The sequence below is a fragment of the Mus musculus genome, chromosome 18, assembly GCF_000001635.26.
Source record: "Mus musculus strain C57BL/6J chromosome 18, GRCm38.p6 C57BL/6J".
NCBI classification, from domain to species: Eukaryota; Metazoa; Chordata; class Mammalia; order Rodentia; family Muridae; genus Mus; species Mus musculus.
The window spans coordinates 31,554,128-31,579,631 of record NC_000084.6 but is presented as its reverse complement, the minus strand read 5'-3'; the positions used below and the strand labels follow the sequence as shown (position 1 = coordinate 31,579,631).

Below are 25,504 nucleotides of genomic sequence, written 5' to 3'. Positions count from 1 at the left end.
TCTACCAAACAACTAAAGAATTTGTACCAATGCTCCATTCACCAAAAACTTGAGGTGGAAACACTTTCCAACAACCTTATGAAGCCAGAATTAAGCCAATACAGGATTAAGTCCTAGACAAGAGCTACAAAGTAACATCTTTTATGAGTTTACATGCAAAAATTACCCTCCTCCCAAACCTATCAAACTAGGGACTGCAGAGATGGATCAGCAGGTAAGAACACCTTCAGAGGATCCCTATTCAGTTCCCAGCATCCACATGGCAGCTTACAACAGTGACAATTCCTTGTAACTACAGTTCCAAGGAATCCAACACCCTCTTCTCTAATTATAATTACTTCCCTTTCCTTCCAGTCCTCATGTTCATTCCCTCCAATCTCAGATTGCCTTTATTTTTTATTACACACACACACACACACACACACACACACACACACACACACACACACACACACACCACTCATATAAGAAGTAAGTACAACCTGCTGAGTCTGTTTTTGTCTTTGTGAATGTGGTTTCAGAGCTACCACTATGTGCTGGATAATGAATCAAGGAACTCATTTCTGGGAGTGACAAATTTTCTTCTTTGAACAGCATTAGTTGCCTGAGGTTTTTTGTCTCAGCTGGGACCCCATGAGCTTTTTCTCTCTCATTTACATGTTTATTGGTATTATTCTTTGGACCTTGCTTATGTAACCATTTCTAAGAGAGTCAGTCACAGAGCAGACTGCCTGGTATTGTTTCTTAAAGTCTTCCTCCTTTCTCGTACATGGTTTCCTGAGCCACAAATGCAAGAGCTGTGCTTCCATCTAAGGGGGCTGGGCTCCCCCAAACCTATTGATGTTTGCATTGTGTCCAGTTGTAGTTTTCTGTAATGGTCCCCACTTGCTGTAAAGAGGCTTATTTGAAGAAGGGTGAGCTACATTTATCAGTGGGTATATGTATAAAATTTAGAATGTAGGTAAGGAATTTTGCTGGTCTAGGGAAGTGATGGTAGTAGGTTCTTTTCTGAAATCCATGACCTAGGTTTAAAGGCTTGTACCACCACTACCTGACTCTGTGTGTGTGTGTGTGTGTGTGTGTGTGTGTGTGTGTGTGTGTGTATCTTCTTAAGTATATATAAGAAGCTTCAACAGCAGTAGGTTTCCATATGAGCCCTCAAATGGCCCTTGGTGGTGGTTCCCTCCTTTCCCTGTTGCCAGATAGGAACCCGAGGGGAATGATAGAGACACCAACCCACCCACAAAACTTTCAACCCCCAAATTATTCTGTCTACAAGTAATGTAGGCATGGGGGAGGGAGCAGAGACTCAGGGAATGGCCAACCAATAACTGGCCCAACTTGAGACTCATCCCATGGGCAAGCATCAATCCCTAACATTATAAATGATTCTCTGTTATGCTTGCAGACAGGAGCATGTTGTCCTCTGAGAGGCTTATCCAGCAGCTGACTCAGACAGATATAGATAACCACAGCCAAACAGTGGATGGAACTTTGGGACTCTTATGGAAGAATATAGGAAGGATTATGGGCATTGAAGGGGATAGAAACTCCACAGGAAGACCAACAGAGTCAATTAACCTGGACCCTTGGGGCTATCAGATTCTGAACCACCAACCAAAGAACATACACACCTGGACCTACGTCTCCCAGCACATATGTAAGAGATGTGTAGCATAACTTTCATGTGGTCCTGAACAACTGGAACGGGGGGGGGGTATCCTAAAAGCTGTTGCCTATATATGGCACATGTTCTTCTAGCTAAGCTGCCTTGTCTGGCCTCAGTAGTAGAGGAAGCTCCTAGCCTAGCAGAGACTTGAAGTGCCATGATTGGGGGTATACCAAGGGAGCTCCCACCAGCTCAGCGGAGAAGTGGAGAGGGGATAGGGGGAGGATTGTGGGGGGGGGGTGGAGAAGTGGAGAGGGGATGGGGGAAGGATTGTGGGAGGGGGTGGCTGGGAGGGGGCAATGATTGGGATGTAAAGTGAATATGTAAAAATTAAAAAAACAAATCAAAACAAAAACCTCTTTTTCTTCTCAACTCGCTTTTGGTCATAATGTTTCACCAGAGCACTACTAATTCTAAGATCTGTATTCTGAAATATACCTGTTCAGTCATAGTCATACTTGCATGGATGTGTTATTTGACACTGGACAATCTACAGGCCATGAATCTGAAGGAAAGAGGGGATAGGTCTTTGAAAGGGTTTGGAAGGGAAAGGAGAAATTTAATTAAATTATAATCTCAAAAATAATTTAAAAATTAGAGTATAACAAAATGATTCAAAACATATAACATTCCTGTGTGTGGCTGTATACTGTTTTTTTAGCACATCTGCATGTGCTGCTATACTAGTATGGTCCTTTGTGCTGTGGTCCTAGTATATCCATATGCTCTAGCAAATCCAGTTGCGTTGCTATGGTAGTACTTCCATTCTCCCAGTGCTAATACATATGTATGTGCTGCTGTATTAGTATATTCTTATACATCCGCATTCAGTGCAGTACTTTCTCAATGGATGTCGCTCTAGTATATTCACGTGTGCTGCTGTTTTAGTATATCTGTGTTTGAGGATGCACTTCTACATCTGTGGGCACTGTTCTACTAGTAAGTCCTACACTGATTCTCATAGCTATACTTTTCATTCATGTACGGTGGTGAACTAATGCATCCATGTGCCTGCTGTTTATACCAGTACATCCAGACACTGCTGTATTAGTACAGCCGTGTGCCCTACTGTATTGGTATGTTAATTTGTGCTGCAGAACTGCTACTTCCATGCATACTGCTATTCTGGTAAATCCAGGTGCACTGCTCTAGTGGTACATCCCTATGTACTCCTATACCGGTATAGTAATGTGCAGCTCTCTGTGCTTCTAATAAACTGAGGTTCACTTCTGTAGCTGGACATCCATGTCCACTTCTGTACTGTTCCCTCCACAGGTAGTGTTTTACTAACACCTCCATATTTCATGTTTACTCGTACATCTGTGTGCTCTGCTGTCCTGGCACATCTGTCTATTCTGTTGTACAAGTATACCAGTGTGTACTGCTATAGTAGTTCATGTGTATGTGTGTGCTGCTGTGGTTGTACAACTTTGTAAGATCTGGGAGAAGTAATGGGAAGTCTTGCTAGAAGTGGTTAGAAGAGTAACAGAAGGAATCTGTGTGTAATTGCATGTATTGGTAGGGCATGTATGGTGGAAGCCTACAGGCTCATAGAGGCTCAGACCAGGATAGTTAGACTAGGATAGGGACACTGGCTATAGAACCTGGGTTTGGGTAAAGGTGTGGATGTTCAGGGTGACTCACCAGGCTATATCCTGAGGGAAGATATGGAGAAGTTGGATATGGTATTATAGAAATGAAATTCAAAATGAGATCAGGATAGCCTTTATATGTAATCTCTGGGAGGAAAAGTAACCACAGACTCATGTGCCCAGGGGGGAAAGGACTCTAACCATGGGTGTTCTAGAACATGAATATGATTGCCATAGATCAGAGGAGATACTTTGGATGTGAATATGAAAAAAATTGCTGATAGATAGAATAGACTAGATAGATATGTAAAGTGAAAAATGGCAGAAGAGATAGATATGTCTTCCTTTTGATTTCTTGTATGCTAGATTCAGACAATATGAAAAAATCACAATATTTCCCTTTTTAGTTTTTGTAGAGGGATCCAACTTTAATTTTTTCTGAAAGGCCAATCCAGACAAAAGTTCTTTTTATATTTACTTTTTAAAATAAGTAAATGTCTTTAAGTGACTATGACTTCTAAACAAACTTTATAATAATATTCTCAGACTATCTCCAGAGAAGTAAGATTTCTGCCACATATTTCTCACTATGAAAACCAATTAGAATGCTAATTGGTATATGAATAGTTTTAAAAATTCTATTCATATGACAAGAGGATTTACTATTTCAATTAAATTTTCTGTATGGTATGATGGCATGTATTGCATATAATATATACATCCTGCTTAGAGTGTATAGCATTACTTGTAGTATGATTGTAGAGCTGATCATGTGGTATTGGTTAGCCAATCGGTGTGCTTCCCTGGGGAAGACTGTTTCATCCTTTCTCAGCATTTCTTAGTTGCCTGTAGTTCTTTGTGTAGAGTTGAGAACTCTTAGGGATTTCTCCCATCCATGTTAGAATGTTTAGGCAGTCATTATAGTCGGATTTCATTAGCATGGCATCTGAAATTACTAGAAGACAATCTCACAGCAAACTTGCTGGTCTTCTGGCTTTCACAGTCTTTCCTCTTCCTCTTCCACAATGATCTCAGACCCTTAGGTGTAGATGCATCCTTTGGGTCTAGGACCCACAATTCTGCAATTTGCTTAGTTGTAGTTTTTTATAATACACCTGTTGCAAGGAGAATTTACTGGATGTGGGGTGAAGACTACACTTATATCTGTAGATTAGAGCTAGGAGCCTCTATTAGAACATGAGACTTTTGTCTTTCTGGGTCTGGGTTACCTCCATCAATATAATCTTTTTTAGTTTGATCCATTTAATCTGTAAAGTCCATGCATTAATTTCCCTTTATAGACAAATAGCACAGTGTATGAGTACCATATTTCGTTATCTGTTCTTCAGTTGGAGGTCACTTAGGTTGTTTCTATTCCCTAGCTATTGTGAGCAGCAATAACATGTCTGAGTATACTCTGTTTTGTGAGGGTAAGATATCAGGCCTATTGGCCATGTATCAATGAGTGACAGACCTGGGTAATATGGTACTTTTATTTTTAGCTTTTAAGCATTCTCCACAGTGGCTTAATCAGTTTGTAATCCTACCAACAGTTAAATGAGAGTTCCCTTTTCTCCATGTCACCTCCATAATTTTTTTTTTGTTTTGTCTGTTGTTTTATTGATCCTTGCTATTCTGACTGGGGTAAGATAAAAATCCCAAAGTTATTTTGATTTGCATTTCCCTGATTTCTAGGGACAACAAAAATTCTTTGGGGTGTTTCTTAGCCATTTTTTCCCTGTCTTTTGAGAAATCCCTATGCCAATTTTTAAAAATGTGTTGTTTGTTTGTTTTTGAGTATTTTTTTTTTTAGTCCCTTATATATCATGGATGTTAATCCTTTGTGGGAAAGATTCTCTCCTATTCTATGCTCTTTTTCTTCACCTGCCTCGACCTGCAGGACAGTCAAACAGGGTCCGAGGATCACCTGTGGATAGAACGAGGGACAAGAAATGTGAAGAATGGACAGCAAGTCAGGAGGTCTGATCAAGCTGACAATTTTTTATTATTCCCACACAGGTTATATACTCATAGAAGCAGGATATGGGATAAGGGAGGTGGAGGGGGGTGACATGGAGGTGCTATGTTTCTGGGGGAATGCACCTGTTCCCAAAAGCAGGATACTGGCTAGGTAAAAAGTTCAGCAGGAGGAACAGAACAGAATGGGTTGCTAGGCACCTAACCACAAGATCTATAGCTATTTGTTCTTAACTGTGCCAGTACTTTCCCACAGAGGCCAGATGTTCTCAGCTGGGATAGTACTTTCCCACAGAGGCCAAGACTTTGTGCCAGTAAGCACTTATGGCTGACAAGGCAGTAAAGCAGTTAATGTTTAAACAAGATCGCTCCCAACATTCACCCAATTGAATGTTTTATTTATTTTTATTTTTTGTTTTGCAGAAGCACTTTAGTTTTATGAAGCCCCATTTGTCTTTGTTGCCATTGAGTCTTGAGCAAAGGGAGTCCTATTCTAAAGTCCTTTCCTACAGCCTCATCATGTAGGGCACTGCCTGTGTTCTTTTCTAGAGTTCGTTTCAGACTTTATGTTTATGTCTTTGGTCACATGGAATCGAATGCATCTAATTGTATTCTTCTGCATGTGGACATCGAGCTGTCTTAGCACCATTTGTTGAAGATACTTTCTTCTCTTTGCTGTGCTTTTGGAATCTTTTTTCAAATATTAAGTGGCTGAAGTTACATGTAATTTTGTTTGTGCTTTTAATTTTGTTTTATGGTCTACTCTCTGTTTTTGTGCCAGTGCCATATTGTTTTGGTTATGTTGGCTCTGTAATATATCCTAAGATCTGGAATGGTAATTCCTCCAGTATCAGTGTTTTTGTCGTCTTGGGTCTTTTGGGGTTTAGTATGAACTATAGGATAGTTTTTTTTTTTTCTATTTTTGTGAATAATCAGTGGGGAGTTTTGATTGGTATTACATTGAATTTGTAATAACTTTTTGTAAAATGATCATTTTCACACAATATTAATTCTACCACTCCATGAACATGAGCTTTCTTTTCATTTTTTGGTTCCTTCCTTCCTTCCTTCCTTCCTTCCTTCCTTCCTTCCTTCCTTCCTTCCTTTCTTCCTTCCTTCCTTCTGTCCTCTCTCTCTCTCTCTCTCTCTCTCTCTCTCTCTCTCTCTCTCTCTCTCTCTCTCTCCCCCTCACTTTCTTTCTTTTGAGTTTAAAGTTTTCCCTGGGGTGGTCCTTTTCTTCCTTGGTTAGGTATATTCTTAGATATTTTTTTTTTTTGAGGGTATTCTGAATGGGAATGTATCCATAATGTCTTTTGTTGTATGTTTCCTGTTAGTGTGTGGAAAGCCATTGATTTGTGCATGTTGACTCTATATCTTGTGACACTGTTGAATTTGTTTATTGTGCCTAAAAGTTTTCTGGTAGAATTTTGGGGTTTCCAATGTATAGAATCATGGCATCTATAAATAGGGATCATTTGACTTCTGTATTTGTATCCCTTTGATTTCCTTATTTTGCTCTAGTTCATGCTTTGAGAACAATATTGAAAAGAAATGGGGTTAGTAGACTTTTCAGTGTCATTTCTGACTCAAATGGTATGGTTTCAATTTTTTCTCCATTTAGGGTGATATTGGTTGTGACTCTATCATATATAGCTTTTATTATGTCAAGTTATATTCCCTCTAGTGCTTCATTCTTTGGGTCTATTAGCATGAAGGCATGTTGGATTTTTCTGTATCTGTTTAAATGATCATTTATTTTTGTCTTTAAATATATTTATGTCATTTGCCTCCTTTATTGACTTCTGTATATTGATCCTTCACTATATTTCATGTATAAAGTCAATTTTGTCATGGTGGATAATCTTTTTGATATACGTCTGTATTTGTTTTCATTTTTAAAAATTAGGAGTAAGAGATAGTTTATTCTGGAGCCATGTTTGAGTGATCATGTCCCAGGAACACAGATTTTGGTTACTTCTAATTCCATGTTCCAATGTTGGAGCAGTCTTATGAAGTTTTGTTCTTTTATAGGACAAAAATGTCATAAATGAAGCGAAGTTTAAAGTAAATTCGTGGGTGCATCATAGAGGTCTGTATAACATGAAGGGGGAAGCTTCTCTATTATGTCCAAGATTCTACCTGATGACTCTCTCAGCTTTGCAGGTGGTGGAAGCTAGTGGTCTACCAAGTTAATAGATTTCAAAAGATTTTTAAAAATCTATTAGTCACAAAAAGTTAGTTCTGGCACTTAGGTGGGCAATTTGTTGTTCTAGAGGCCTATAACTAGCCTAAGACAGGTAATTAGCCTCTGGAGCTACACCATTTCAATTGCCCCAAGGTGCTGAACTTCCAATAGCCGATCATTCTCTGCAGACACTGCTTTGTTTCATGAATTCTCACTCACTGTTCACTCTGTTAGCCCTGTATCATATGTTGTGCCCATGGGGGAGGGCACACATTATTTTAAAATATTACAAACTCCCTTATAGCTAGAATCTGATGTAGGCGTAGCTGAGTAGTGGACAGAATGAGTTTAGAGAAGAATAACTAGTAAAGGCCATTAAAAGAGCAAACCCTGGATCAGACCAAAACTCTTAGTCATTGTGACTCAGATATGTTTTTCCACCCTCTATATTTGGCATAACATTAACATCTGGCATAGGCTTAATGTGATGAAAATTAAGTAACCAGAAATACAGTTTATCCTAATGGGGAATAAAGTTAGCTTTTGAAACAAACTTTCCTAAAATAACCAAAACTTACATTTATAACTAGATTGACAATTCCTAATCTGTCCAAAGCAGAGTATGGCTGCTCTAGGAACTGTCTGTTTTGGAGATCAGTAGAACTCAAACATTCAGTGGGTTAACAAGACAGAAGCAAAAAATCAAAAAACCAATCAACCAACCAACCAACCAACCAACCAACCAACCAACCAAAAAAACAATAACAAAAAACCAGAATCCTGTTTAACAGGTTTGATTAGTCAAATGACAAACAGGGAAACTTACTGACAATTCTTAAAGATGGGTCTCAGTATAAATTCCAGAGCTTTTTTTCTCCTGAAAAATTTCCTGTCTGCTAATGACATGTGGTGGCTTGAATGAGAATTGCCTTCATTGGCTCATATATTTCAAAGCTTAGTCCCTAGTTGTTGGAACTGTTTTGGAAGGACTAGGTGGTATGGCCTTGTTGGAGGAAATATGACTCTGGGAGTGAGCTTTGAGGTTTCAAAAGCCCATGCCAGGCAAGGTCTCACTTTCATACTACCTCCAACTTAGCAATAGGATGAAAGCTCCCAGCTGCTCCTTCAGCACCATGCCTACTTGCCTGCTGTCACACTTCCTGCCATGATGGTTAGGAACTAATATTTTCCCTGGAACTGTGATCAAGTCCCCAGTTAGAAGACTTTCTTTCCTAAGTGGCCTTGGTTGTAACTGAGACTCAGGGAGTATGTATTTTGGGCCAAATTATTTTGCTGCTTTTGAGATCGACTTTCTCAGATTTTCCCATGAGTCCATCTTTTCGTACTGGGTCTGGAAATTATCTTGTACATTTATGTAAACATGACTGTGCTCATGATATGGGGTCTGTTTCTTCCTGGGCAAGCTGACAAAAATTTCTTCTTACAGAGACATGAAGTATGTTGCCTGTGTTTTCCTGAGAGGGTCATTGTGCATCATGGATGTGTTCCCCATGACACCACCACACATTTTGGTGAGAGGTACTAATTACCTCTTGTTTTTTTATGTCTTTATCATGATGCTCATAAAATTCTTAGCTAAAGACTTAAGGTCACAGGAAAAGTAGCAGAAAAAGCTGAATTATGTATTGGACCAGGCATGGCAGGAGACAAGGCCAAATGATAATAAATAAATACATTTTAAAACAAACAAAGCAGAAACCAAATTACCTTCAAGACAATTTGCAGAAAGCAAAAATTCCAAAATGCTTTTAGAGATCTGAATGTAAGCAAACAAGCAAGCAAACAAAACAAAACCAAATGTCTACACTAAAATGCTTTCAAAGCAAACAGACAGACTAGATACCTTATACCAAATAGTTGGGTAAAAGACCAAAAAGGTATCTTTCAAAGTAAGATCCTTTTTAATCAGCTCAGAACAAACAAAATGGACTATTGGATAAAACATGACATTTCTGGAGAATACTCACTGAAAATCCACCCAAGGAAATGACATTAGATGCATGTACCTGGACAGTCAGATGATTTCTTCAGTGAAACATGGACCTGGACCATCTCAGAGTTGCACATTGTAGTGCCATGCTTGTAAAGGCAAAAACCATGGCTTTGATATTAAAGGGAATAAGAGATAGCTTATCCTGGAGCCATTTTAATTGACCATGGACAGGAAACACAAATTTAGGTTACCCCACTTTTCTCTCTCTCTTCTCCAGGAATACTAGCCCGTAGTTCTTTGTTGTTGTGTGTTTATCTGGTTTTGGCATTATAGTGACTCTGCTTTCACAGATATTCAGGGTCCAGATGGTCTACAAAATTCCTTTCTCATGCACAAATCCTGGAGATGTGGCAACTTGACTGAGGAAAACTGTAGAAGGGAGGTAATATGTAGGAAGACTGTCCTTGGGGCAAGACCCCAGGATAGGGAAACACAGAAGAACACTCTCAGATAAAGGGGTCAAAGACCTTATTACCTTGTTCGTTCGTAGTTGGCTTGCAGAGCAGTGGAAAACCCAGAAGTTTGTTCATTCCTGAAGTGAATCCAGATTCCTGTGTCTCTGTGATTATCCTCTTTTCAGGTCCTTGTGTTGACCATGGAGGCTTTGGCCATGGCAAAAGGTACTCAACATGAAGCTTGAAGGATACTCATGGACTCACAATGCAGAGCATTTTCAGTTTTGACAAAGGAGTGTGTGCAAACTTGGAGGAAACTGAGACTTGAGACGAGTAGGGTACCTGAGAACATGGGAATTCTGAAAGTGTTTGGAAATGTTATGTCTCTTTAATTTATCATACTTTAAAGCTAACTGGAGTTAAAATTGGTAACAATGATTTAGATCAATGGTAGACATATTACTGGACATATTATTCTATGGTTTTCAAAAAAGTTTATTGCTAAGTTTTTTTCTCTGACAGTGAAATGAGCCAGATTAGATGATATTAAATGCAGGTTTACTGGGAAACTGGTCTCTGGCAAGGTCACTGGCCCCAAGGACTGAGGCTAGGGAAGTCACCAAGGGGAAAGAGATAAGGGGGAGGGGGAAGAAAAAGAGAAAGGGCATGCTCACAGAGAGAAGGAGGAGGAGGAGGAGGAGGGAGCAAGAGGGAGCAAACCTCTGGATTATATAGGGAAGAGCCTCTGGGGGAAGGGCAGCTCAGACCCTGAACTGAAAAGTTCAGGGTTGGGGGCAGAGTATGCCAGGTAAGGACTGAGAGAACCTGGAGGCCAGGTGTGCTTTGTTATGCAAACTATGCACCTCATTAACATTAGAAGTAGAGTACTGGAAAGGAGTAAGGAGACTTGTAAAACAAAAACAGGAGCAAGGGGAACCAGCTCCTGTGAAATTCTGTTGTATTTGGAGTACTGTTGCTGTTGCTTTGGAGACTGCTAGACAAAGCTAAGTTGAGCTCAAAGGCCAGCGAACTGCTAGGGAAATGAAAATTCTTCATCAGCACTCAGCACCCACGTATGAAGCCTTTAGTTCAGACGAAAATAACTAAGATATAAAAGAATATTGTTTTTAAAGCCCAGAAAATGACTAAAACCAAGATCATTTAAAAGAAAGATTTCAAACAGACTTCCTGGGAGTGCGTAGAGACTTCAGCTCCCTTCCAATGAAAGAACCTAGTGGGGAAACCCCCACTCAACTCCCGATTCAGCATGCACCCAAGAATCAGGAATAGAACACAACACCTTGATGTAACAACACGAGGTATTTTAATGGCGGAGCTCCGGGTCGAAACGTGTCTCACAGAGGAGACAGTGGATTTGACCACGAGGCTTGGAAGCTAGGGGTTTTTATAGAAAAGGAGTGGGGCTGGGGGAGGAATTGGCAGGGTTTCACATGATTGGTCCTTTTAAACATCAGCAGCCTGTTAACATTTAACTTAGGTCAGAGGGGTGGGAGATAGGGAGGTGACGGGCCTGTCTGGGCATGTCCTAGTCTGTTCTGCTATGTTTTCAGCCCCAGGTTTCAAAGCTCACAAACAACTCTTTGGGCTATTTGACATACATTACATAAATCACAGGTCTCAAGTTTTATTTCCTTTCACCAACAGCTTTGTAAATACTCCTCATTGGGCACAGTTAAACCCTGTGTGTGGGTCCTCCTTGTCCCAGGCTCTATCTTCAGACAGTTCATCAGTTCTGCTACCTCTCCTGGAGCAGTGAGCAGGCCTCCACTACCAACTTTCCTGAGGTTTCCTGGCCAGACCATCCATAAATTTTTAAAAAAAGGCTTTCTTCTTAAAAATATTATAGCTTTGCAACACTTTTGGATACAAAGAGTGGGGATGTTGCTTACTGATGTACAAATTTAAAAGCATTAAAAGTTTAATTACCTCAATCTCTTAAAACAAAACAACAGTTCCCCCCCCCCACCCCCCATAGAGTTTCACTTACCTGCCAACTCTCAGTTGGTTAATAAAACAAAGAAACAAACAAAGAAGCAAACAATAAATAACAGAGCCTCCCAACAGGCTCACAGATTCTGTCACAAGGGCGTAAAGCAAGTAAATAAAAATAAATAAGTTCCTGATTTTACAGCACACTCGAGGACTTCTTCCATTAACAGACAAAAACTTATAGACCTTTATGGACTTTTAAAATCTTCTATAGCAAGCTATAAAAATAAGTGTTGTGTTTTTAAAAAGCCAAGTATATGTTTTATGAGCGTGGTATGGTGAGGTGGGAGAGGCTCCTCAGCAGGCCCATGCTGAGACATCCCTTCCCCCAGGTACCAGCCATATGACAGGTATAGTGTAGAATAGTTTATTTAGGGCATGGGAATTAAGAAGGGAGTAGAAATACAAAGACACACATACCACAGAGAGAGACAGAGAGAGAGAGAGAGAGAGAGAGAGAGAGAGAGAGAGAGAGAGAGAGAAAGAGAGAGAGAGAAAGGAGGGGAGGGGAGAGGCAAGGAGAAGAGGCTGGGCAGGAACACGTGGAGAGGGGGGTAGGGGTAAGAGGAGAGAGGGAGAAAGAGGTCAAGAGAGAGAGAGAGAGCAAGGAAGGGCCAAACAGCCCCTTTTATAGCAAACCAGGCTTACCTGGCTATTGCCAGGTAATTGTTGGGCAGAGCCTAGAAGAAATGCCAACAATAGGGGTAATAAATAGATTGTGACAATCTTGTTTATTCCCTTGACTTATGAAAACACAAAATCTGACTAGACCTCTAATTGCTACAAATGTAAAATATCAGGCCTTGCCTTTGCTTCAGACTTCCACTGAGATAGGCAAACTCACAGACAGGTTTCAAAGGAGAGCAGTCTCAAAGTTTCCATACTGTTGTTACTGACTTCAAAATTGGCTTTTTACTAATCCCCTACACTCTAACGATTAAAAAAAAACCAAACCCCCCACAGCTTTAGCTTTTTAGCGACTACTCAATAATCTAGCACCTAAATCTCATGGTATTAAAAGGGGAAACAGCCAAGAAAGGTCAGTGGATAAAAATATGGAAAGATTTTTTAATAAAGAAGGGTTCATATTTGAAGGTTAAAATGGATGAAGATGTCCAGAAGGAAAGGAAAAATAAATTTATGGCAGTTGTGAAAGTCTCAGTAAGTTATTTAAGGTACATAAAAGAGGGGACTTAAAGATGATACTAAAACTTCAAAGTTTGATACATCAAGGTTAAGCTTCCAGTTAAATCAATTGAGTTTCTTGGAGATCAGCTAGAAACCTCCTGTAATGGAAACTCCCAGGAATCTGAGGGTGATCCTAGTTAAGATCCTAGCAATGGGGAACACCTCCATATTCTTGCATCCAGGCAAGATTTCCAGTGGAGGGATTGGAACACCAACCCAGCCATGTAAACTTCAACCTAAAATTCTGCCTGTAAGATGTGCTGGGGTAAAGTTGGTGCAAACATTGTGGGAATGACAAACCAATAGCTAGTCCAGCTTGAGACCCATGCCATGAGAGGGAACCCAGCCCTGACACTGCCTGGAGGGCCAGGACCCAGAGGTTGGATGGCCCAGAGACCTAGGATAGAACAAAACAAGACGAACCACAAAAAAGTGAAATGATTCCTAATGATATTCTGCTCGACTCATAGATGGGTGCCTAACCCAGTTGTCATTAGAGAAGTTTCACCCAGCAACTGATGAAGACAGATGCACAGACCCACAGCCAAACATTAAGCAGAGCTAAGGAAATCTTGCTTAAGTCAGGGAGGAAGGATTGCAGAAGTCAAAGGGGTCAAGGACACCAGGAGAACACAACTCACAAAAACGACTAACCTAGGCTCACAGGGACTTACAGAGACTTAACTGATAATCAGGGAATCCACATGGGACTGACCTAGGCTCTGTGCATATTTGTTACATAGCTTGGCCTTCCTGTGGGATTCCTAGCAGTGGGAACATGGGCTGTCTCTGACTCTTTTGTCAGCTTTTGAGACTTTTCCTCATACTGGGTTGGTTACCTCTCATACTAGGTTGCCTTATATAACCTTAATACGAGGTGGCTAGTCTTACCTGCAACTTAATATGCTGTTTGGTTGATACCCCTAGGAGGCCTGCACTCTATTGAAGGGAAATGAAACAGGAGTGGATGGGAGTGGGAGTAGAGGGAATATGGGCATGGCTTGGGGGACAGAGACTCAGATGGGGCAGGGGGGGGGGGAGGGAGGGAAACTTCTAACTGTGATTGGGATGGAAAAAAAAATCCCATGTTGTCAGACGTTATTAGTCTTTTATTCTTGGTAACAATAATAAATTCTGGTTCCTAAAGCTTTATAAAAACAATTAAAATTGTCATAGGTACAGGCTAAAAATAAAATCTTCTTCAGTCATTTAATTTGTTTCCATATTTGTATTGATAATGTTCAGGCTTTATTTTTGCTATTGATCAAACACATGGGTCTGTTCAAGCTGTTTACAGACACTTTCTAAAGGAGTCTCTTTGTTATGAGGATCTCAACAAAAATCAAAACAGACAATCATTCTGCATATGTATCTAAAACATTTATCTCCTTTTTGCAAAGTTTTGGAAGTCCATGTCCCTCATGACACTCTCTATAACCCTCAAGGACAATTCATAATTAAATGAGTTCATTTTTTTTTTGCACAAATATCAAATACATAAACAAAACAAAAGAGAGAAAAAAGATTAACTGCTCAGGAACAACTTTCTTGAGTTTCAACCACATGTAAACTGCATGCAACTTCTAATTCTTATCCCCATCGCCAAACTTCTTTTTGTTACACTGACAGTCTGTGCCGTATTTTGTGCTGCTTCTTGTCATGTTATTCTATATATTAAGAATGTCTTCAACTCTGCATTGAAGATATCAAACAACCCTCTTTTATATTGGTTTCTATAAAAACTAAAAGAAGCATGCTCTTCAGGAAATACAAATGTTCCATTGGGGAAATTGATAGTACTAAAAACTAGGAGTAAAAGGTTTTTTAGGATGGTTAATTGTTGGCATCCTAATACTTCTTAGAATCATAACTGCTACTATGGTGGGAGTGTTGTCTCTCAAACATGAAATATAAACAGCTCAGTTTACCAATGAAATGGTTAGAACTGTTTCAAAGATAAAAAACACAAGGGAAAAGTAGGCATAAACACTTGCAAAAGCTTTTTCTTTCATTGATAACATTTATTGGATTAGGTAACAAGCACAAGCTATTAAATATTGATAAAACTGCCATATGATCACACATATGTTTGTTTTTCTGATTTACCTCATAATAAATATAAATACCCATGTGAACTGGTTAAAAACCCATTCAGATGGAAGTATAGACTCAATACAACAGTATTATTGACCATAGCCAATTACATCAAAAAATGCATTCATTAGAACATTTCCATTTGTCAATAGTTTCTGGCCAACAGTTTATAGATGAACTTCAAAGTACTTTACAGCATCACATCCCTTTAATATTTTACTATATTAAGCTACTAAAATCCTGATAAATCTAACATCGGTTGTTATTAGTCTTTTATTACTTCTAACAGGCTGCCTCCGCATCCCAAGAATCCAAAAAAGGCTGATTCTCCAAGAAAAGATTGGTTTATGTCACCGCGACACAATCAGAAGAGGGGAGCTGGTTGGGTTTGATGTTCTGCAGCTCCTTTCTCTAGTACAAGCCCTGATGTAGATGGGGCTCTGTGACTGAGGAAAATGGCAGGCGGGAGATAATGACTAGGAAAATGTCCTTCAGGAAAAAACAAGACCATAATGACAGTGAAGTGTGGAAGAGGGAACTGAGACAGACGTATTACACTGCTTGCACTCTGCTTACAGAGCTATCTTCTGTAGTTAGCTGAGCAATATACAAACTGCAGTAGAACAAAGAGAAGGTGTTTATTTATGAACTGAATCTCCCATTACTCCACTGTGTCTCAACATGGCTCCTGTCCTGGCAATAGAAGGAGTTTGGGAGTATTCCTTTTTCTATTTTTTGAGTAGTTTAAGGAAGATTAGTTGCATATCTTCTTTGAAAGTCTGGAACACACACACACACACACACACACACACACACACACACACACACACACATTCTCTGTCTTGCTAGCATCTATGGCAAAGCTTATCTTTAGTTTTCTTGGTTGTCATCCTCCTTTAGTGAGGACAAAACTGCCTCAACAATTTTCTAAACTAAACTAATTAGACTCTCAATGAAAATAATAATAGTACTGACAGCTTCAATTTTTTTTTGTATATTATAGATGCTACCTAACTTGCATACTATGTTCCAAAGATGCACACTGTTCTCATATGGCTGTCTTATGTTCTAGATCTTTGACATCTGTTAAGTTTATTATAGCCCCTTAGATTGACCCTCTTTTGAAGTTCTCTAATTGCTTTCTCTTCTGTACAACACTTTTTGCTAGATAGGAAGCAGAGTGGTCCGTGCCCCTAAGTCCTTAACAGTGGTTAGGATGACCTCTGAGAGGAAGAAGTGATGGACTAGTAGTTAGAAAGATTCCTTGATCTTGTAAAGCTTGCTCCTCCCATCATCTCTGCTCAAGGGATCTTATCAGTCAAGAATAAGCCCTCTTGTGGAGAGCTCTTGGGGCCATATCTAGGAATTTGGCAAGAGTATTTACATTGGGCTAGTAACAAGAGAGTAGGCTCAGATAAGAATTTGACATTGGGCAAAGACAAGGCTCAAGATGAATACAGCTGAGAAATGTATTCTTTGTTCTTTGTGTCTTGATCAGCTGATGAAAGTCCCTGAATACAAGCAATCAAGGGACCTTTGTTTATGTCTTGTTTGTTCCTTGACTACTTTGTCTTTGACCTAGAACTGACCATATTCTTTGCATGTACCTAGAACTGTATAAAAGCAGACTGGAAAACAAAACAAAACAAAACAAAACAAAACAAAACAAAACAAAACAAAACAAAACAGCTGCCTCAGTTCTTGCTGGGGTCATGCTATAACCTTGTCTAATTGTCTTTTTTTCTTTGGTCCTCCCTCCCTCCTTTGACTGACTGAGCTGCCTTGGTCACCCACTCGACAAGGACCCTGCACAGCTTCATAGACTCCCATCTCCCTATTCCATCTGTTCCATTCAACCTTACTAATACAACCTCATCATCACTACCTTACTCCACAAGACTAGACAGTGCCCTCCTGGCATCACCCATTTCACCAGCCTTCCTACTTTCATCTTTTCTGGCTTGTTTTCTGATTCGAGACCTAAGTTCCTTGCTATAGGCAAATACTCAACCATCCCTCCTAATTCACACCCAACTCTGCTGCCAACTGTTAGCTCTACCTTCCCCTCTATGTCTAACCAGTTTTTCTTTGAGACCAATGCCTTTTGTCCAGCTAATGGGATGTCTGACTCAGGTGGCTTCTTACCACTCTGAGCATGCTTTTAGGACTCCAGACAGAAATGGCTGGACTCAGCAGTTTTTATTTTTTAAATTATTTTACCTCTTTGTGTCTCCACTTCTCAGAAAACCTTAAGGAAATTTCAGATAATTTTGACACCCTTTAGGATCAAGTAGATTCTTTGGCCATCATGATACTCTAAAAGCAGAGACTCTTCCTGACAGCTGCCAAAGGAAGAATTTGTGCCTTCCTCCAGGAGCAATGATCACAAATCCAAACTGTTTTGAGGGGGGACCCAAAGATTCAGAGCCTGAATGTGGAGAATTCAGCCTTCTCCTTTGATGGGCTCTTGATTCCCTCCCATCCTGGCTCCTTTTCCCACTCATCCCTTTCCTCCTCCTCCTCCTTTCACCCATCTTTAAAACTTGTACAGAAGTTATTTCTAGAATGAATCATCACCATCTCTTGGTCATCACCACATAAGATGAAGCAAAAGCAATACTTCCCTAGAGTCACTCACACTGCAAACTTCCAAACAAATCCTCCTCTGTCAGCAGGAGGTAGCCTGACAGTAAAGAATGCTTCCTGTGATGTTTATATATAAAGGGTTTGGAATAAAGGATATCCCTTACCTCAAACTAGGACTATAAAGTAAGGCCACAGCAACAAAAAACTCTCCATTCGTGGAATCTCAGAAAGCAGCCAACTTCTACCATAGCCCCTGGAGCCTGGAGATTACAGGAAGAAACAGCCTGGCATCTCCCACCCTGCAGTTTCTTCTAGCCTGGTGAGTCCAGGCCATTCACCCTCCCTATTCTGAATGATGGAAACTGGTGGTAGACCCTATTTGGCAAGTTCTCCTGTAGGCTCAGATACTGAGGGGCGGCGGCTGCCAATCTCAGACCAAGAAAAGTCAGTTCTCACCGTTTTGAAGTCAAACTGAGTATAAACTTTCATTTTCCTTCATTGACCTATTTCTTACATTTGCTTTTTAGGTGGAATTGACACACACACACACACACACACACACACACACACACACACACACACACACTAATCCTGACATAGTTGTTTTTCTAAAAAACTCAGATGGCTGAAATAGATGATTGGGCAGGGAGGAAGGTTAAGCAGATGCAAGCACAATATTTCACTCTGGGCTTGTCAGACCGCACAGGAATGGCACTCGGGATGAACAATCACTGCAAGGGAAGAGATTAACATCAAGGCAGGAGGTGATCAAGAAACAAAGAAATAAAGATAATAACTTTAATGCTTTTGTTACACATATGAATGAACAGGGAGCATGATAAAGAGCCCTGTTAGGCAGGTTGTACTTTTCAACTTGCAGGTTTATAAGCAGTGGGTGGGTCCAATTCTTCACTTGTGGGGAATATATGAGGGTTTGCAGAGAGAACACAGAATCACAAGATCAAAACAAAGACATCAAGAGGAGTAATAGGAGGGAAAAATAAGCAGAAAGACAAAAAATGAAAACAACCATAACAGGTCGACCTTGCTTGCGAAACTGCCTTGGAAGCCACACCTTATTTAGATAAAAAGTGTTGTGTGTGTGCTGAATGCTTGCAGAACCGTGGTATTATCACCATTTGGAAAATTTTGTAGATGCCTAATTTATTTTTCACACCTAGTAATGAAGTACAAAAGCCTTTAAGATTTGGAAATAAATATCTCTGTTCTTCCCCAGGAAACACTTCAATTAGCAAATAACTGTAACGGCATCATTACCATTTAATTTTCTGGGCAGTTCCAATGGCACCTGGAAGATAATAAAAAGATGTCGATATTATTCATATCTTTAATTGCTCCTATTAGCATGTTTTTGCTATCCTGTGGGCAAAATTTTTAACACTTGGCTAGGTATACAGTAGAAAAAGGAGTCATAATAACCCAGACTGAAATACGTTTCTAAGTACCCATTACATCGGATAGCTATAAGCAACAATATACCTTTGTAATAAAACCTATTTACTGGTAAAAATTAAAATTGCTTTAATGGCTTTATAGCAGTCATACAATTAAAATAATTATACCAAGTTGAAGCTGTTTTGATGAGTCTAGCTACAAAATAAAGTAAAAGAGAAAGGAAAACAAAGAAAGCTAATTCCAAAAGCCAGTCTAAGAATCCAGAGGACATAAAGTACAGGAGGGCTCTCTTCCCTCCAAAGCCATTTCATGCTCCTGAGTGCAGAGCTGTGCATCTGTATATGTGTACAAGAAATTACTTTATACTTTAAATTCTGTATATGTTGTAGAAATTACTTTAATTCCTGGCCTGGGGTTTCTATCCCTGCCTTTGGTTATTGAGTTCCTGCATAAAAAACACACTCACAGTCTTTATATTTACAATAAGCCTTAAACAACACAAGAGCTGGGCAGCTGCCTACCCTTCATGCTGCTAGAATCTTCTTTCCTATTTATAACCCCAAGTCATTACTTACTATGTACCATCTGGGCTGCTCTTAACTCCAATTGGGCAGCCCTCAGGGCCTCATTCTCTTGACATTTTAGCCGTGGTGGCTTCTCTTTCCTCCTCTCCTGCATGCCCTTCTCTTTCTTGTCCTCCTCCCAACCCCCTAGCTCTTGAAACCTAAGCCCCACCTATGTCTCTTCTGCCCAACAATTAGCAGTTGGCATCTTTATTTACCAATTAGAAATAACTTGGGGGCATGGTCATTCAGTGTCTTATATGTGGACTGTCTTGTCTCTGGATCAACCAAGCAGCATTAGGACAAGCGACTATACCCCACTCTATTGATAAGGCTTTCTAGAACAAGTTTTATGTGTTGTGAAGGATGACATTTTATGCCACTCTCTTTATCTTGACTTAGCATCTTCTGTCAATAAGCTAAACATTTCCTAGTCATGGTCAAAACCATTTATACAAAACCTAGAAAACCAAGAATCTCACAATCTCCATAGATTTTGATTGCAGACTTTTGTATTCGTTTCAGGTAAATAATTTTGTATTCTAAAAATTCATTAAGAAATTGTCAGTGGCCGGGCAGTGGTGGCGCACATCTTTAAACCCAGCACTTGGGAGGCAGAGGCAGGTGAATTTCTGATTTCGAGGCCAGCCTGGTCTACAAAGTGAGTTCCAGGACAGCCAGGGCTACACAGAGAAACCCTGTCTTAAAAAAAAAAAAAAAAGAAAGAAAGAAAGAAAAAGAAATTGTCAGTGACACTTGTGAACTCAGGATTTTGTGACAGCCTAAGGGAGAAAAGCAGGCAACAAAGTAGAGAAAAGCTTAAGTCCAGGCATGGTGGTACATGCTTTTAATCCCAGCATTAAGGAGACAGAGCCATGCTGATCTCTGAGTTCAAGGTCAATCTACAGAGCAAGTTAGGACAGCCAAGCTTAGCAGTGGAGGAGCTGGAAAACCAAAAGCTGGTGATAATGTAATAGAACAAGGGAGCCATGTTCCAGCTCCAGCAAGGAGCAGAACTCGGCAACTTCAGCCATGTTGCTCTGATTCAAGAATAGAAGGAGCTACTAGGACAGTTTATGCTGGTTAGCTGTAGCCAAGAAGTTAGTAGTGATTAAGAAGAGATCAACATCACTGAGGTAAAATCTGGGAAGTGTTTTCTGAGAGCACAAAGAAGCTGTGTTTCAGATTTAGCCAAGGCTGTACCTTGTGCTACAGCTGGACTTGGTAATGTGTAAGAATTACCCCGGTGATACTGGAAATTTGGATGCTGTCAAAGGCTTTTTCAGCATCTAGTGATATAATCATGTATTTTTGTCTTTCAGTCTGTTTATGAGTCAGATTATGTGTTGATTTCCATATGTTGAGATGTTCCTGCTTCTCTGGGATGAAGCCAAGGTGAGTATGGTGGATTCAGTTTGCAAGTATGTTACTGAGAGAAATTTCATATATGATCATTAGGTCTGCAGTCTGCTTTCTTTCTTGCGTCTTTATGTAGTTTAGCTATCAATAGTAATTGTGGCCTCATAGAAAGAATTGGGCAACATCCCTTCAGTTTATCCTTTGAGGAGTGATTTTAGAAGTATTAGTGTTAATTCTTCTTTGAAGGTCTTGTAGAATTCAGATCTGAAACCATCTGGACCTGGACTTTAATTTGTTGCTCTCTCTGGCTCTTAGGAAAGTGTGGTGGGTTTCCAGGTAGGCAGTGCTTCTGTTTGTCAGGGGTGACAGCAAGGAATAGAGTTGGGTTAGGAGAAAGAGGTAAAAGAAAGAGCTAAGAGGATCCTGTCTACACCAAGAGGCACGGTCCCCTGGAAGGCTGGAGGTGTTGTAAGAGGAAAGGCTCCTATAAGTATATTGAAGAAACACAAAGAAGAGTCTGGAGAGACAGGGATGAAAGGGCTATGGGAACCCTAAGCCTGAACTAAAAGTTGGAGTGGATAGAGTTGAGGTGGAGGAGGGGCACCTGAAAGCAGGCTGCTACTAGGCTGATGGTGACAGTAGAGAGATTGTAATGGAGAACAGGAAAGATAGTATGAATCACCTGCCTGAGTCCCTGTTAGGCATATCCTCCAGGGTTACCAGGTAGAAAGTATTTCTAGGATTCTGTGGCTGACAAAAAGGAAGGGGAAGGGAGGGTCAAGAGGATCCACAGGAAGGAGGAAAGCTGCGTCCTTGAAAGATTCTGTGGAATCCCCAGGGTTCTGGAAAAATGTGGGAATATTTTAGAGATTATTGTTCCTTATGAAGAGTTTGTGTGCAACTAATAGTGGGGCTGAGGCTTTGTATGTAAAATATTGGTGTCTTTGCAGGTCAGAATGAACCTAACTACTGTGGTGGCTTGAATAGAAATGTCCCCATAAGCTCACAGTTTTGAATACCTGGTCCCCAACTGGTGATGCTGTTTCATGAAGTTCTGGAGAGCTGCTGCCTTGCTGGAAGAAGTATATCACCGAGTGGGCTTTAAGAGTTTCTAGCCTTCTGCAACTTCTTGTTTGCTCTCTTTGCTTTATGTTTGTGGTTGAAGAAAGATGTTTTCATTTCTTGCTTTGGCTGCCTGTTTCCCCCAAACATCGTGAACTCTTTCCCTGAAACTTTAAGGTAGTTCCTTCTTCAAGTTGTATTTGGTCATGGTATTTTATCAGAGTAACAGCAAAGTAACTAACACAACTGGTGACAGTACAAAGTAGAAATGAAATATGCGATGCAATAAATATAAACACACTTGTACAGACAAGGAGTAAAATGTGATAAGCACGTATTTAATGGTAACCTAAGCATAGTGCATGTTTATACTGTCACACAGTTCAGAGAAAAAAATGTGGTTGGGGGTGAGAATAGGGGAAGATGAAGAGATGAAGTAAGCAAATAAGGCTGAACGGTAACAATAGGGTAAATTGGATAAAGGATATGAATGGTCCTTTTCTCACTCTTCTTTTCCTACATTATGGAAGTGAAGAAATCAGTTATTTATTAAAATTGTTCAGAATTTAATGGCAAAAAGAACCCATGATGGATGGTGTTGTACAATAAAATATGTACTTATTTATTTATTTTCTCCCCAGATTTCCTGGTGCAGAACATCTAAAAACCCGAAGTCCTCTGAGTGGTAAGAGTACACTTTGTGCTAATAACATGACAAATGAGATCTCTAATAGCTTTAGGCTGACAGCTGGTCACCAGAAAGACACATTATGCAATTAGAAGTTTGGAAATTTAGTACCGTTGATAGAGAAGAAAATCGATCTAGTTGAAAAAAAAAAAAAAAGAAAGAAAACCCCACGGATCTGAGCAGTATAGTCTAAAAACACAGATTCAAGCAATCTTGAAAATATGTTGTAAGAGTTTTATGAAATGTCAGTTTCTGGAAAAGTTCACTGCTTTATTATTTACTATGAATTATGATTGAGGCTGTAAAGCTAAGTGGGCCTGTAGCAAAGTGTTAGGTTTGTCTCAATATCTAGATTGTTGTGGGCAACAGGGTTCTACATCTGAAGGTTGGCAGAAGTTAATGATGTCTAAGGTCACTTTACATTATCCGGTGAGGTAGAGGTTTAGCTATGCATCTAAGGTCGGACTCCCAATAGCTTCCCAATTTCATGTTAAGTGTCCTCATACACTACTTTATCATTTAAAGTTATTCTTTTATTTTCTTGACAGGGCAGTCAAACTCCCTGAGAGTGAAGGTGTGGCGGCTGAAGATCGCAATGTCCAATAAGAATTATGGACATCCAGTTTTGTTGGTGCCTTCCTGTTATTTGGTAAATACACCAAGTACGGAGAATTTGATGTATGCTGGCTCTCAAGAACAAGCTAATAAAATTGGTGTGTTTTGAAACTTTTCAGACCTTGCCCTATATTTAAGAGTTCTATAAATTGTTCTACAAAATTGTCAAGCCTAAAAAGGTCACGGGCATCTCAAATGCTTGGTCAGAAGGGCAGGCCATTATGGAGACATGTAACATGTATTTGAAGTCAGCAATGCACCTATTGTCAGAACAGAATTAAACTGTTGCTCACCCCATTGACATCAGCAAAATATTGGCAAAGCATTCATAGGATTGTGCTATGAAATAAGCAATAACCATATAAAAATTTCTTATTCTATAGCTCTAGAATTGAGCATCATCTTACAGTGCAGGGACTCTATCGTCTGCATTTGTTGTCAGCAATTCAAGAAGTGACATGGGACTCTGGAATCCTGAATTCCAAATGCTACATGTGCTTACGGATACACTATAGACTCACCTCCTCATAGAACATTTTTGTCTTCTTTGCAACAAGAAACCTCTTAGGAAATAAACATATATAATTCTAGGTATACACTTACTCTGAGCATATGACTGTCCCATACATAGATGGCAAAAGGTGGAGGTGGAAGAGTACATGTGTACCCAGAAAGGAGTCCAGGCAACACTCTCTCATTTGCCACTTCAGAATGCTAATTACTTCATACTGGGACATTTGGTGAGCAGCATATATAGGAAGGCATTTCCTCTGAACATGTTTATCTACTTGTAGAAAAACTAATGAATGAAATGTCATAAATCTGTCCCTAAGAATCTCAACAACCAAGAAAGATTCATTTCTCTTATAAGAGAAAGACCAGGGGTTCACATCATATGGGGATAGACATTGTCACAGGTTGTCCATTCTTCTTCTGAGGGCCACTTACCTTCATTAAAACTCATTTAAGCCTCACCCTAAACTCCACACATGTCATCTTCCTTCTTCCTTATGAATAGGGCCCAAAGTGTATAGATGTCTGAAGTTTGAGGTATTCACATTTTATTCATAACATGACTCCATACATGGAGTAAGCACCTTCCCTGGCAATCTGCTTACTTTCAGTTGATTTCACAAACTCAATCACTGAACTCAGAGGTCCTCCCTCATGTATTTATATAATTTTCTTCAATACTTTCTTTTTTTCCTTAAATTTTTATTATTTAAATTCATTTTATACATCAAACATATTAATAATATTGAGTAATCAAATAATACATAAAAATTTGTTCAACTTTTATATTCATACCCTTTGATACTCTAAAATATCATCAATTAATATTTAATACTATCCATAACTGAGGATCCTGTATCTAATGTTGAATACTAAATTGTTTCAAAACATACAAAAACTCTTTGGGAGTTAAGCATAGTAAAAGAGCATAAAATATTAAAAGTGAACCATTAAGAAATATATTCAAAAGCTCTTATATGATACCACCTGACATAGTGAGAGCATATTTAAGACACATTATATATTGGTGTACTAGGAGAGAAATTACTTTATCAGTAAGTATATTTTAAAAATTTCAAAATAGAATAAACTCTGTGAAGTTAAGAAAGTGCTAATTTCAAGCACAGTGAGAAAAATTATCAATAATATTTCCATGATGTTTGTAGGACATGATTTTAACACTTTCTTTTCAACTGCTAATATTCAATGAACAAAATAATTATTTTAAGATATATTTTGTTGTTATGTCTCCCTATTCATTACTGATTTTATTAATTTGGATACTGTCTCTGTGCCCTTTGGTTAGTCTGGCTAAGGGTTTATCTATCTCGTTGATTTTCTCAAAGAACCAGCTCCTGGTTTTGTTGATTCTTTGTATAGTTCTTTTTGTTTCTGTTTGGTTGATTTCAGCCCTGAGTTTGATTATTTCCTGCTGTCTACTCCTCTTGGGTGTATTTGCTTCTTTTTGTTTTAGAATTTTCAGGTGTGCTGCCAAGCTGCTAGTGTATGCTCTCTCCAGTTTCTTTTTGGAGGCACTATGAGTTTTCCTCTTAGTTCTGCTTACATTGGGTCCCATAA

The 25,504-nt window shown here is 39.5% G+C and overlaps 1 long non-coding RNA gene across 2 annotated transcripts; it reads left to right on the top strand.

Moving 5' to 3' along the window:
- The first annotated feature begins 8,437 nt into the window (after positions 1–8,437).
- Positions 8,438–23,528, top strand: Gm38606. Of its 2 annotated transcripts, XR_877270.2 has the most exons (5): positions 8,438–8,955; positions 21,012–21,084; positions 21,999–22,142; positions 22,752–22,795; positions 23,347–23,528. It is a non-coding gene; the product is annotated as a predicted gene, 38606 (long non-coding RNA). The 2 variants fall into 2 exon arrangements; XR_877268.2 differs by having other exon boundaries at positions 21,999–22,795.
- The last annotated feature ends 1,976 nt before the right edge of the window (positions 23,529–25,504 follow it).